This window comes from Diachasma alloeum, unplaced genomic scaffold, assembly GCF_001412515.2.
Source record: "Diachasma alloeum isolate Michigan unplaced genomic scaffold, Dall2.0 Dall_scaffold_00326, whole genome shotgun sequence".
Taxonomy (NCBI): domain Eukaryota; kingdom Metazoa; phylum Arthropoda; class Insecta; order Hymenoptera; family Braconidae; genus Diachasma; species Diachasma alloeum.
Genome location: NW_021680465.1, coordinates 395,696 through 407,907, shown reverse-complemented (window position 1 = coordinate 407,907; position 12,212 = coordinate 395,696). Strand labels below are relative to the sequence as shown.

At 36.0% G+C, this 12,212-nt stretch overlaps 1 protein-coding gene across 1 annotated transcript in view; it reads right to left on the bottom strand.

The window, feature by feature from the left end:
• LOC107040263 (titin) overlaps positions 1 to 10,480 on the bottom strand; it is a 53,112-nt gene extending 42,632 nt beyond the window's left edge. The window contains exon 1 of the mRNA XM_015260279.1: positions 10,187 to 10,480. The gene's annotated coding sequence lies outside the window, so the exon portion shown is untranslated. The remainder of the gene's footprint in view (positions 1 to 10,186) is intronic.
• Positions 10,481 to 12,212: the final 1,732 nt, after the last annotated feature.

Below are 12,212 nucleotides of genomic sequence, written 5' to 3'. Positions count from 1 at the left end.
GGGGGGGGGGAGTTGAGACGTTGAAAAACTCGTGGGTGAGAGATATACCTGGACTTTCGAAATATGTATGAAACGTGTATGAGAGCATGTGGAACGAGACGATATTTCGTAAAAATGATGGTATTACACCGGGAAGCTCTTGCTATGAATTTATACGGCATTCGTCCCCCACATTCGTCCCCCCACCAGCACACAATGATTAATAATTCCGCGCGACTTTTTCGCTTGAGCTGACGAATTGCTCTGATGGATTCCGAAGAATTATCGGCGGTTGGAGGGGGGAGGGGTGGAGATAAGAATTTTCCCGGAACATTGTTCTTGTTTTTCCTTCCCTCGTGTTTTGCCTTTTTTTTTCTAACTGTGGAAACGCAGGTGTCCCCAGACGCTTATTTACTCTATTAATATCGATCAGTGGTGTTCGGGGTTGATGACCCACCGCTGGCACGACTTATGGTGTCCATAACGACCATGGATGCCCGATACTCAACAACAAATGTTCGAGAATAATCAAGTGATTATACTTTCGTATTCTTTTGTGATGGAAAATGAGGGCTGGAGATCCATCACGCAATGTCGGGAATAAAAACACTTAATTTGAATTTTCTACATTCAATCAAAATTTTTCATGTGGAAATGCACTCTTAAATGTTTTTGGACTGCAATTTCACGGAATTTTGGCACTGATAATTCACAATTTCAATTTCAATTTTAGTTTAATTATTCCGTGATGATTAATTAATTAATTATTCAATTAACAAGTCAGCGATATTTCGCAGTGAATATTCATGATTTTATGGGAAATGTGAGTTGAGGAATTTTCGTGCTGGAGTTGCTACGAAATTTGAAACTTCATTAAATTCTCCGAGAAGTCTGACATTATATCATTTTTTCCCTTCATCGAAATTAATAAACATTGACGCAACTATTTTTATTCATTAACTACGAAATAACTAAAAATTTCAAAAAAATTAAAAAAAAAATTCAGATAAACATGTTCTTGAATTTTCAATTAATTGACAACCCACCTATCCATGAAATGTCAATGTTTATCTAACAGTGTGAATAAATCTCCTGATCTGATGCTTCACGTCAGGCCCCCAATGAATTCAAGACTAGATCCAATCATCCTGCCTCACTCATTCGTCAACGACTGACAGAAAGAAAATAATTTCCCTATGATTAAAGAAATCATACGATGAGATTTAACGCTAGAGATGAAATTTCAAAAATATTCGACTGGCGCTGTCTTGCATAACACGGCCCTGAGCCTGTACTCTTACAACGGTTAATGAAAAGCCTCAGGCTGGCTTCCTCCTACGATAATACACACAAGACGTCTCGTGTGACGCGAGACGAGGGCCCGTGCAAACCCGTTTTTCCCTTCGTTTCTACATCACGCTTTAACGATTAGTTCAAACGCCCCTGAATTCAACGTGGCACACGACTCGCCTTTTTGACACCATTACACCTCTCCCTGAATTCAACGAGTCAAAACAAAAACAATTTTTTTCTCACATCCTCTCTCAGGGAGCATTTTATTTGACCCATTTCCGAATATTCTTCCTCCTCTTCGGCTTTTTATGATTCACGGTGAATCGGGAGGAGAGAAATATTGAGAGCCGATGACTCGTGAAATCGATTACGAAATTCTCCGGCAGTGATCCGTCGATTCAACTGCTGTGGTTTCAGAACTGTTTGGTTCTTCGGTGAATCGTGAAAATTTCAAATATTTCATTTTTATGGTTTTTTCGAATGGATCAGAATAATTTTTTTTCCTCCCTTTTTCTTATTATACGTCATTTTTTAATTAAATTCAATCATAATTAGAGGAAAAACTTTTTGAATAAATTGTAAATTATTTAATGAAATGAATCAAGAAATGAATTGAAAACAAATTAAGTAACAGAAGGTTTAATTCAAAATGACAATAATGTTGCCTTGACAACATGACTTTAATGTAATGGTCAAGCGAAATAGCCCCTGCAATGAAATTAACTGCCTCCATCCCACTTGAATATCCCCCATACGTAATTCACGAAGAGAAAAAAAAAATTAAAAAGACCTCTTCCCCCCTCCCATAATTACATTCCCTGCGCCACAGATCTTCAGCATCTTGGTGATAACATTAGGAATTAGAAGTGGCTACGCCAACACCCAATGCCAGTAATTTAATCCCAAGATCCTTGTTTACAACATTGGATTATCTCCAGCACTGGGGTCACTCGTACAGCAATTCACCCCAGACCCATCATACATTATTCCCATGCTTCCCACTGCGTCATGCTCAGGACCCCTTATTACACCTCCATTACCTCAAATCATTTTCAAACCCCGGCATTAGCTCCTAATCAGCCGTGAGTAAGAAAATCCAGAGGGAGTGATGAGAAATTAAAGTGAAAAAAAAAGCCCTGGAATAATCGCACATTCACGGTTGGACGGCTTTCACACAAGCATCACGTGGCTTCGAAATCTTTAAAACGCATATCCTGTGAGACTCTCCTTGCTGTTCCCTCGGACGGTATCGAATTTCCCTGCACTTCCTGCGCAGACAACCCTCATCTATTATCTCTCAGCATTCCCTTCTGGTGGTGTAGCCACGAGGAATGATGAAACGACAGGAAAAAAATGGTAATCAGTTGTCAAGGATAAGCAGAGCGTAACTCATGGGCTACTGCCTCTCGTTAGATGATTGTTCAACGAAGTAAATGGTAATATGTGAAAAATAGACGGGACTTTGAATGCATTCAACTGGAATTTTTCTCATTCACTGTTCAAAATTTCTTACTGAAATTTCCGCATTATAATTGCACTGAGATTTCGAGGGATTTTCTTATTAAAAATAAAATTTTTTAGGGAATGATTGATGGAAACTGTCAACTTTAGTTCAATTATTGCGCGAGAGTCGATAGAAATGCGGAAAATTCAGGTAAATATTCAGCGTAATTTGAACCCGAGTATTTGTTTTGATTGAAAATTCAAGTAAATTGGAATGAGGAATTTTCGTACTCCTGAACTGTAAAATTTCCTGATTTTTTCCTCTGAAATCAAATTCAATGTCACTCTCAACAATTAAAACGCAACCATCAATGAATTTTCAATTTTTTAACAACAGCGTTCTCTCATCCTCTTTTTAGATGAAGAAACATCTCATTTTCAAGTTCTAACCCTTCATTTAAAGAGGAAAACCGAACCTTCAGTGCAAATCGATAATTGCATCCTCAATGGTTCAAAAGAAAATGAAATTGATAAATTGTATCTTTCAATAAAGTCGATTCCCCCAAACCAATAAAATTCGTTAATTTACTCATTTACATACCATAACCTTCAACCAGTCCATAAACCCGAAATCATGATAAAATACCCATAAAGACCTCGAAAAAAGTCACAGTTTATTCTCCTTGAAATTACAGGGGCGAAGAAACACACTTTAACGACAGAAACAGGGGATTGTTGCAACATGGAAAATCATGAATGCGTGCAAGGTGAAACGTTTGATTGTCACGCTCGGGGCAGCACCAGGGCCCAGATATATATATGTTTTTCTTTTTCGTAGAAAAAGTATCTTGAAAACAGTGCACTTGAAAACATCAATCTCGCTTTCCCACTCGTGAATTCAAAAGCGCAACTAGAATCATCTATTTTCTCATTTTTGTCTAATTAAATTAAGTCGAGAAGATGGATATTAATTCGTGGCAACTGACATCTCGTGATTTTTGCTAATGAAACCTAGGTGAATAAATAACGAGTAGAATATTTTACCAAGGAAATTAAACAGGGAAATTTCATCATCTCGTAAAATTAATTTTTAACGGAGGGAAAGGTGAGATACAATGAACCTTTCTAAATCCTTAATATCTCCTGATCAAATGATGCGATTTGGATCTGTTGGAGCTCGTTTTGAAGGTTGAAAAAATATCTTTAAAACGAGAAAAATTTTTTTGAATTTCACTCTGCCCATCCTGAGTTATTACCAATTAAAAACATCCCATTTTTAAAAAACATGTTTTTTGTCAAGTTTTTTTCTTATTGATATAAGAAAACAACAGGATATTTTCCTCTAAATCCAGTCGTCATTAGCATAATTCATCAAGATATGAGGAATTGACAATTGAATTTTGTCTATCTCGTCACGATTTTCCACTGTATTACTTCACGAATGAAAAAATAATAAAATCCTAAATCTACCAAACGTTTTATTCCCCTCATAGCACCCCAACTACAATTCACCTTGCTGGCCTCCTGGCAAAGTCAACCCATCAAAATAACGTAAAAGTAAACGAGAACTTGCGCTTTAGCCAAAGTAAATAGCCAACTTGGATTATAGCAAACTCCTCGTGTCGTAACAACGTACTCGATTTCTCCGGATTGCAGTGCCGTCGATCTCCCCCGGAGTTGAACTAGAATAAGACGAGTCGTATAACTTCCGACGGGGGAAATAACAAAAAATATTGAAACAAAATAAGACGAAAATAAAAATTTCCCCAACCGCGGGCTCACGAGCGCGCAGTTTCCGGCCGCGTGTTTCCATACTTGGCTTTCTCCTCTCGACAAAACGAGCCAGGAATTTTTGTCCTCACTCCTCCCTTGACACTCGGACATTTTCATTCCATGCGGCAAGGACTTTCCCTGAGTCCTTCCAATCAATTCAATTGTCGAATAAAGAATTTGACGGTTAAAATTTTTTTTTTAAGATTTAAAAATTTATTGCTTCCAAAGCAATAAATGGGAAGCTTTATACTTTTTACAACTACCCACTCTCGAAAATCTACATTTGTGCAAGTAGTACGTGCAAAAAACTTCGTTCTAAAAAATATTCGTAAATGAATGGGACTTGAATGGAAGCTTTGATGTTCAATTAAAAATATTGAAAAATTTTTTTTTAAAATGACGGAAAGACTCGAATATAATTGAATTGATTTTTACGGTTATTGTTAATATAAAATATAAATATTCAAATAATTATATCATTCTCGTAATCTCCTCGTGACAATGACTAATTCATCATGTATTTCTTTAAAAAATTTTATACAAATTTGATAATATCATCGTCAAATGGATTATGGGTGAGAACGACTCAATTTTTAACAGAAAAAAAAATAGTTCGAACGGAAAATTTATTTCCTAGTAACATCCCGAGAGGAATTAATTAAACAAAAATTTACTTTGAAGGAATAATACAGGATCCTCCACAATTTATTTAGCCCCATGGGGGTCTGAGGGAAGAGGTTTACTCAGGGGTGTAGTTTCAAGCGTCGGAAGGACGTCCCAAAGGCAGGTCGATGTACTTCGAGTAGACTTGGGTTCAAGATTCGGTTTACCCTGGGAAAATAAAGGAGAAAGCTTATACGAATCTCCCGTGGAATGCCTTCAGAAGATTTGAATGGAAAACCACAGGAATGAAAAACAGAAATGAATAATCGGAGTAGAGAAGAACGCGACCCAGCTAAACGGGAAAAGTGCGTGCTTGAAAAGGGGAGGACGGGAAGATTGTGATCGACTACGTGGTGTGAAGACATTTAATGGACGAAGCAATTGTGCTTTCTGAGGGGAATGAAATGGGGGAAGGAAACTCGTCGAAAAAATCAGGAAAAGTCACGTTTTGGGAATAATCTGTATTATGAAGATAATCATTCGTGTTTTAACGTCAGGAAGTGCTTGAAATGTCAAGAAATCCATCAACTACTGCCCATTCAGAGGAAAAAAAATCCTCAAATTGAAAAATACAATTTTTTTCTTTAAAAAAAGTTATTTTTGCTTTATTTTCTGTTAAAAACTCTCAACAGTGTCAAGTTTTCAATCAAGAATTATCATTAAATGCAAGAAATATTTCTAATCTCAAAATGGCTTTTGGAGTGGAATCAAATGAGGTGCAGAGATGATTTAGAAAAGTAAATAAAAATCACATTTCGGGAATAATCTTCATCATCAATATAATTATTCGCGTTTCAACAATGAGAAAGTGCTGGAAACGTCAAAGAATCCATCATCAACAGCCCATTCAGAGAAAAAAAATCCTCCAATTGAAACTAAAATTCCGATTTCACTCAGCAAAATGAGCTATTCTGAAGAAAAAGAAAATATTTCCAATCATAAAATGTCTTTTCAAGCAACAAACGTCTAAATATTTAGTTAGAAAGTTATAATCACGGGATGTAACAGTCCCAACGACTGCAAGTGTTAAAACAATTAGTCCCCCAAACAGAAATAATCAATTAGTATGAAAAATAATAAATTAGGCTGTCTGTTAAAACGTTTACAATAATTTTTTTCCCATTAGTCAGGCGATATTGACCCGTGAAAATAATCAAGCCCATGAGATTGGAAACAGCAGTGTTTCTTAGGTATGTTATAAAATCCAAGCTCGAGAGGAAGAGGGGCCCTTTCCACTTGGACGAGCACCACCAGCCCAAGTGATTCTCAACGTGTATTCGCTCGTTTATATTCAATATCAATAGAGTGAATGATAAAATTCAACGGCAGTGGAAAAGAGGTTGAGAACAACTGGATGGTAACCGGGCGGTCCGGCTAGCACACCTTCAAGGTCGTACACTGGCCGGCATTAACTGATACTTGCATCTCTTTTTCCCCTTACTCTTCATTTCGTCTTTTTCTTGTGATGAATGGAAAAAAAAATTATATTACTGCGTCTACCATTACCCGCAGACTTTATTTACCCTTCAATCTGAGGAGAAAAACTTTTGTTCAACAAAGTCGCAGGATTTTATGCTCTTTTTCAGGATTAATGCCGGAATTTTTAATTGCAGGCTTGTTTACATGGTGGAACATGCAACTTTTTTTTTATTTTAGAGAGTTGAGGAGTTGAAATTATTATTTCTTCAATGGAAAAAACTTTAATTCAACAAAATCTCGGATTTTTTTCGCTTTTTGAGAATTGATGCGGGAATTCCTGATTGCAGTCTTGTTTATACATTGAGACGTGTAATCATCGGTGAGAATTAATGCCTTGTTTGTATTTCTTTATTTATTTTAAAGAATTGAGCAGTTGAAATTATGAGAAAAACAATTTTTTGTTGCTTTTGAGTGGTGAATGGTGGAGTGGTTGCAAAATTGCTGTTTATACAGTGTTTTTAGTCTATTTTTTACCGGGGAATCAATCCATTCTCCAAACACAAGTTATTTGTTATCTTTCTCAACAAAGCGATATTCCACCGAGACATTTAATTCCCCCGTCAACTCTTTTTGTTCTCTCCATCGACATACCAAAGGCTTCATTTACATGGTTTTACAACAAAACATCAACTAAAACTGAAACAATTTCATCGATTTCACGGTAGCTGGGACGATTCAGCGGAATGATAAAAGACCGGTAGAAATTTTTTCTCCTCATAATTTTTTCCCGAGGCTCTTTGAGAGTTTCTTGTCTCGGCTGATCACGACCCAATTCTCGAAAGTGCCCCGAGGAACCCAAGGATCTAACCACCGTCCAAGGACTTGACTGGGATCGAACGATATCGGTTTTTGGAGGCCCATTAGGCGAATTGTGCTGAATTAAACTGAGTGAGGAAATTCAGTCAAAGAAGATGAGAATATTCTCATTCTAATTTAATATTGGTTCCATGGTTTTGTCTGTTGGAACTGGTTTAATTGTTCTTAATCATTTAATGGAAAAAGTGAAGTTTAAGGATGAATGCAAAAATAAATTTTTATGTTGGGCATTTCCATTAAAAAGTGATAAACATTTTTTATTATCATCAAGATAATTAAATAAGTGAAGTGATGAGGGAATTTAGGCGGAAATTCCAAGGGGCATTTCCTATGGAGAATTTTGTAAACAAAAAATCAATAATTCAGCAATCAACAAGAAATCAATAATCGATTTATTCTTTCCGGCTGTATTTTTTTTACCCTTTCCATTTTGTGTTATCAATTGCACAATTATCTCCATAATTACTCAATTTACGAGAAAATAGCAAAAGCCATTTTTTGTAGAAAATCGTTTTCTCCTCAAAAAAGTTATTCAGGCATTTTTTCATACAACCCCTCACTCTCGAGATAATTGAACAACTAACAGGACCTGTTGTGTTACGTAACTTCGAATTGAAAAGCAAAATAATGAATGATAATTTCTAATTATCGCTAGGATAATTATAAAAATGAAGCGATGAAAGAACTTCGCCGGAAATGTCAAGTGAAATTTCCTGTGGAAAATTTAGCAAATAATAAAAAACGAATAATCAACAAAAATCAATAATCGATTCATTTCTTCCTGTTGCATTTTAAATCATTTCCGTTTCGTGTTATCAATTGTACAATTATCTCCAAAATTACTCAATTTAGGAGAAAATGTCAGAAGTCATTTTCTGTAGAGAATCGTTTTCTCTTCAAAAAATCTCTTCACACATTCCCCCCCAAAACCACTCACTCCGAGGAAAATTCCAGATTTAAAATTGTGTTGTATTTTCGTATCAAAATCCAAAATCCTCACTCCACCCTCAGCAAAGAATCCCCTGATCCTCCTGAATCTAACATGCCGTCCTCGCACGTTAACTCCCCCCACCCGATCTATCTCTCTAAGAAGATACCCACGGACATTTTCAATGTAAAGCCCCCTTGCACCGAGCAGAGGCCAAGACGAATTCCATTCTCACAACTAAAGACTGCATACGAGTTTCCCCGGGGTTGGCGACTCGGAATGCCAAAAGAGGGAGTAAGTTGAGAAATAAAAAGACCCTGTAGAAAAATACCACAGGCCTGGGTGGTCGTTTAGACAAAACTTGAGACTAACAAGTGGATGAGAAAACATTAAACCCACCGGATGGAATGTTTCAAGGCTTCCTCGATTTCAATTCCTCCATTGTTGGATAATACACGTGTGACGCTGACTACAAACATCCGAGGATTCTCCTGGATTACCGGGAATGTTACACAATCCCGATAAATCGCGTATTCAACAGATGATGCCAGTTGCCTAAATATCGCCCACTAGTTAAATTGGTACATCCAAACTCCACGGAAGTCGTTGGGTGCAGTGCGGATAAATGACTTTAAAATTCCCGAAAAAAAATTATTCAGCTTTGACGAGAGTAAAAAATTAATTCATCAAATTCTCTACAATTATTTTCTTAAACAATAGTCGTTCATTTTACTAGGGCACATCCTGTACGTTTGGGGTACCCAGACACAAATTATTTATCGCAAAAGTTTGACACTGACGGTAATTTTGATGTTAGGCATAAAATTTTTTTTTTTCTGATTTTGTTAGATTCTTTTCTGCACTTTAATCTTCTCTTTAACCTCGAAATATTTATTTATTCATAAGACTTTGTGTTACTTTGATATTTCTAAATCAATAGTTTCAGATGTTTTTATTCATATCAACTTCTGTTTAGAATTTACTTCAGTTTTTCATCTTCAAAATTTGAGTTATGTAGAATAAATAGGTCAATTTTTTGACGGAGGTTCCATTGAATATACCATACATAAAATGAAAATTGTACTGATTATTTCACCGTTCAATAATATTACTCGTGTGTAATCATGTGATTCAATTATTTTTTCTATTAGTCCATATTCAATCGCATTCAACAATTTCTTAATTTAGTTATTCTTTGTTTTGTTATTTTCACCTCAAATAATTTTTTTTTTGCTAATTAAATCATTCTTGAAGGTATTTAAGTCACCATATCCCCATTTAGATGATTCTTTTATTTTAGATCCCACCACAAAACTCGAATTTCCCTAAACCGTCCAGTAATTGGCCTGTTTACCCTATAAACGACTTTAATAAAATCATTGAAATTCTCACACGTGTTTCTGCGCCATTTTTTCCCCTCGGTAAAAGCCGCTGATAACAGAGGAATGTAAACACAATAGTCTACTCGATTTTCACGAGCTGGAAACAGCGATTGACTGGAGGAAAAAAAATGTCCGGAAATCGCGAAAGTGATTATGAGCACCGGAAATTGCTGTTGACAATATTTCGGGCCGGGGTTATTTTTACTCCGAAAAATATTTTCCGAAGGGTTTTACGGGAGCCAACAGGTGGCTGTTGCCGAGGAGCGGACCCCATTCACCCCGACGGACGAGGCTGATGACCCGCACCAAAACACTCGAGCAAAACTACACTTTTTTCAACGACTCGTTCGTTCTAGCCCGCGATGAATGGGATTTCGGGAAAAAATGGGAAACAAATATTTACGCTTGATAGAGTGACCTTGGCACATACCTTGAAGACGTGTCGGTAGCAGCCGAGGGTTAACCTTCCAGCGGAATCTCACGGAATGCGCGAGGTGCTCGGCTCTCGCATGTGCACTATTCAATTCACGTTTTATTCACTGTTTTTAGATCACTTCTTCAACACTTGATTTTATACTCTCGTGGGGCGATGGGGTTTCGGTCACTGATTAACATTTGAGGGGCTTTAACAGATGAAAAACGAGTTTGGGGTGCGGGTAAAACAAAAACAAAGGGATCACCGGGATGCCGAACGGAGGGGACGACTATGAGCGGTAGACGCTCGACGTCGCGCGAGCGAATGGCGGGCGCACGAGTCGCGGGATTGGGAGAACCGCGGGCGACTGCGGCGCTGCGGTGGGGGTATTTGGGAACTAGGGGAGCCGCGGGAGCGCGCGGTCCCTTTGAACGGGCGAGAGTTACTGCGTTATTCGGTGTTGATAACGGAACGGCATCGGTTGTTGATAATTCAACCGCAATGTCGAGTGCGGTTATTAACGATTTTTTTGGTGGATTAATTTGAGGAGAATTGAGAATTTTTTGTGGAGATTTCCTTCGTGTTGTGCCATTGAAGTTTGGTGAGTCGATTGGAATGTTGAATATTGATTAATAATTGATTTAGTGGAAAGTTAAAGCTTGAAAATTATATTTTTCAGGTTTTTGTTAATTATTTAGTGATGTTGGTGATGAGGGGAGTCAGGAATTAATGTTAATGGATATTTGTATTTCAAATTTAATCAGTTACAAAAATGTAAATAAATAAATGAAGCGATGTTGTCAGTTTTCTAATATTTTAATCAAGCTTGAGAAAAAATTATTCAATCTTAATGTTTTTTTAATTATTCAATCTCATCTTCTAAAGAAATCATACGATTCGAAGAAGTTGAATGTGTTTGAATAATTTGAGAATTAATAATTATTTGGAGAGAAAATTATTGTTTTGATTGAATTGTTGATAATTCTCTTGAAATATTAATTATGAATAACTAATTGAAAAATAAAAACATTAAAATACTATTCTTCATCTTTTGTTAATTATCTAGTGCTATCATTGATAAGTGGATTTTAGAGATGAATTTTTAAGAACATTTTTATTGTAAATTTTATCAGCTAAATGAAAAATCTAATCGATAAATATCGAAGTCGATTTTTTTTTTAAATTGAATTTTTTTAGTTCAAATCTCATTTTAAATGAAAAAAAATCGTAAATTCTACTTTGCCCATCTCGAGATATGAAACAGTACAGAAAATCCGTTTTACCCCACTCTCCTAATGACATTCTGTAGGTAATAATAATCAATAAGCGATAATGATGAAAATAATGAATCAAATGATCCTGTATCATGAGTTGGATACACTTGTTGCGGACTTGAAGAATTTACAGTTGATAAAATACTGTCAGTTGATAACAGGAAATTTCTGCACCATCCGAATCTCACAAAAAAAATTCCCAATTGGTAAAATTTGATCATCTCGCTCAATAAGAAATTGAAATGCTCCAGAATAATAATCTCCACTGTCTCAAGGTAAAATCAACAATAATCCATTTTTTGTTATTTATTCATTCAATTTTATTTTAAACAATATGTTCATTTGAAGGACAATCGAATGCCTCAGGAAATGAATATGATATAGTAAATACGATTTTGTTTGTTCTTTGTTTTTACAATTATCATATACACAATAATTATAAGGTAAAATTCATCCCTTCACTCGTCTTGCTTCATTTTCAATAATCAAAAATAGCAAGCCTAAGTCCGCAAACTTAAAACAATAAACGACAAAGAAAGAAACATTGAAATAATAAAATCTTACGATGAACGAAAAAGAGACAAAAAATATATATATAAAGAACAAAAAAAAATTATTCATAGAGTACACGTTTTACAGTGAACCATCCCCATAACCGTATTCGACGATTTTCTAACTTTTAATTGCATTTACAAACATTTTCTTTTTATCATTATTTGTTTCATCATTATAAAGGCTCTCTCCATCCCTCTCAATCAATTTTTTAG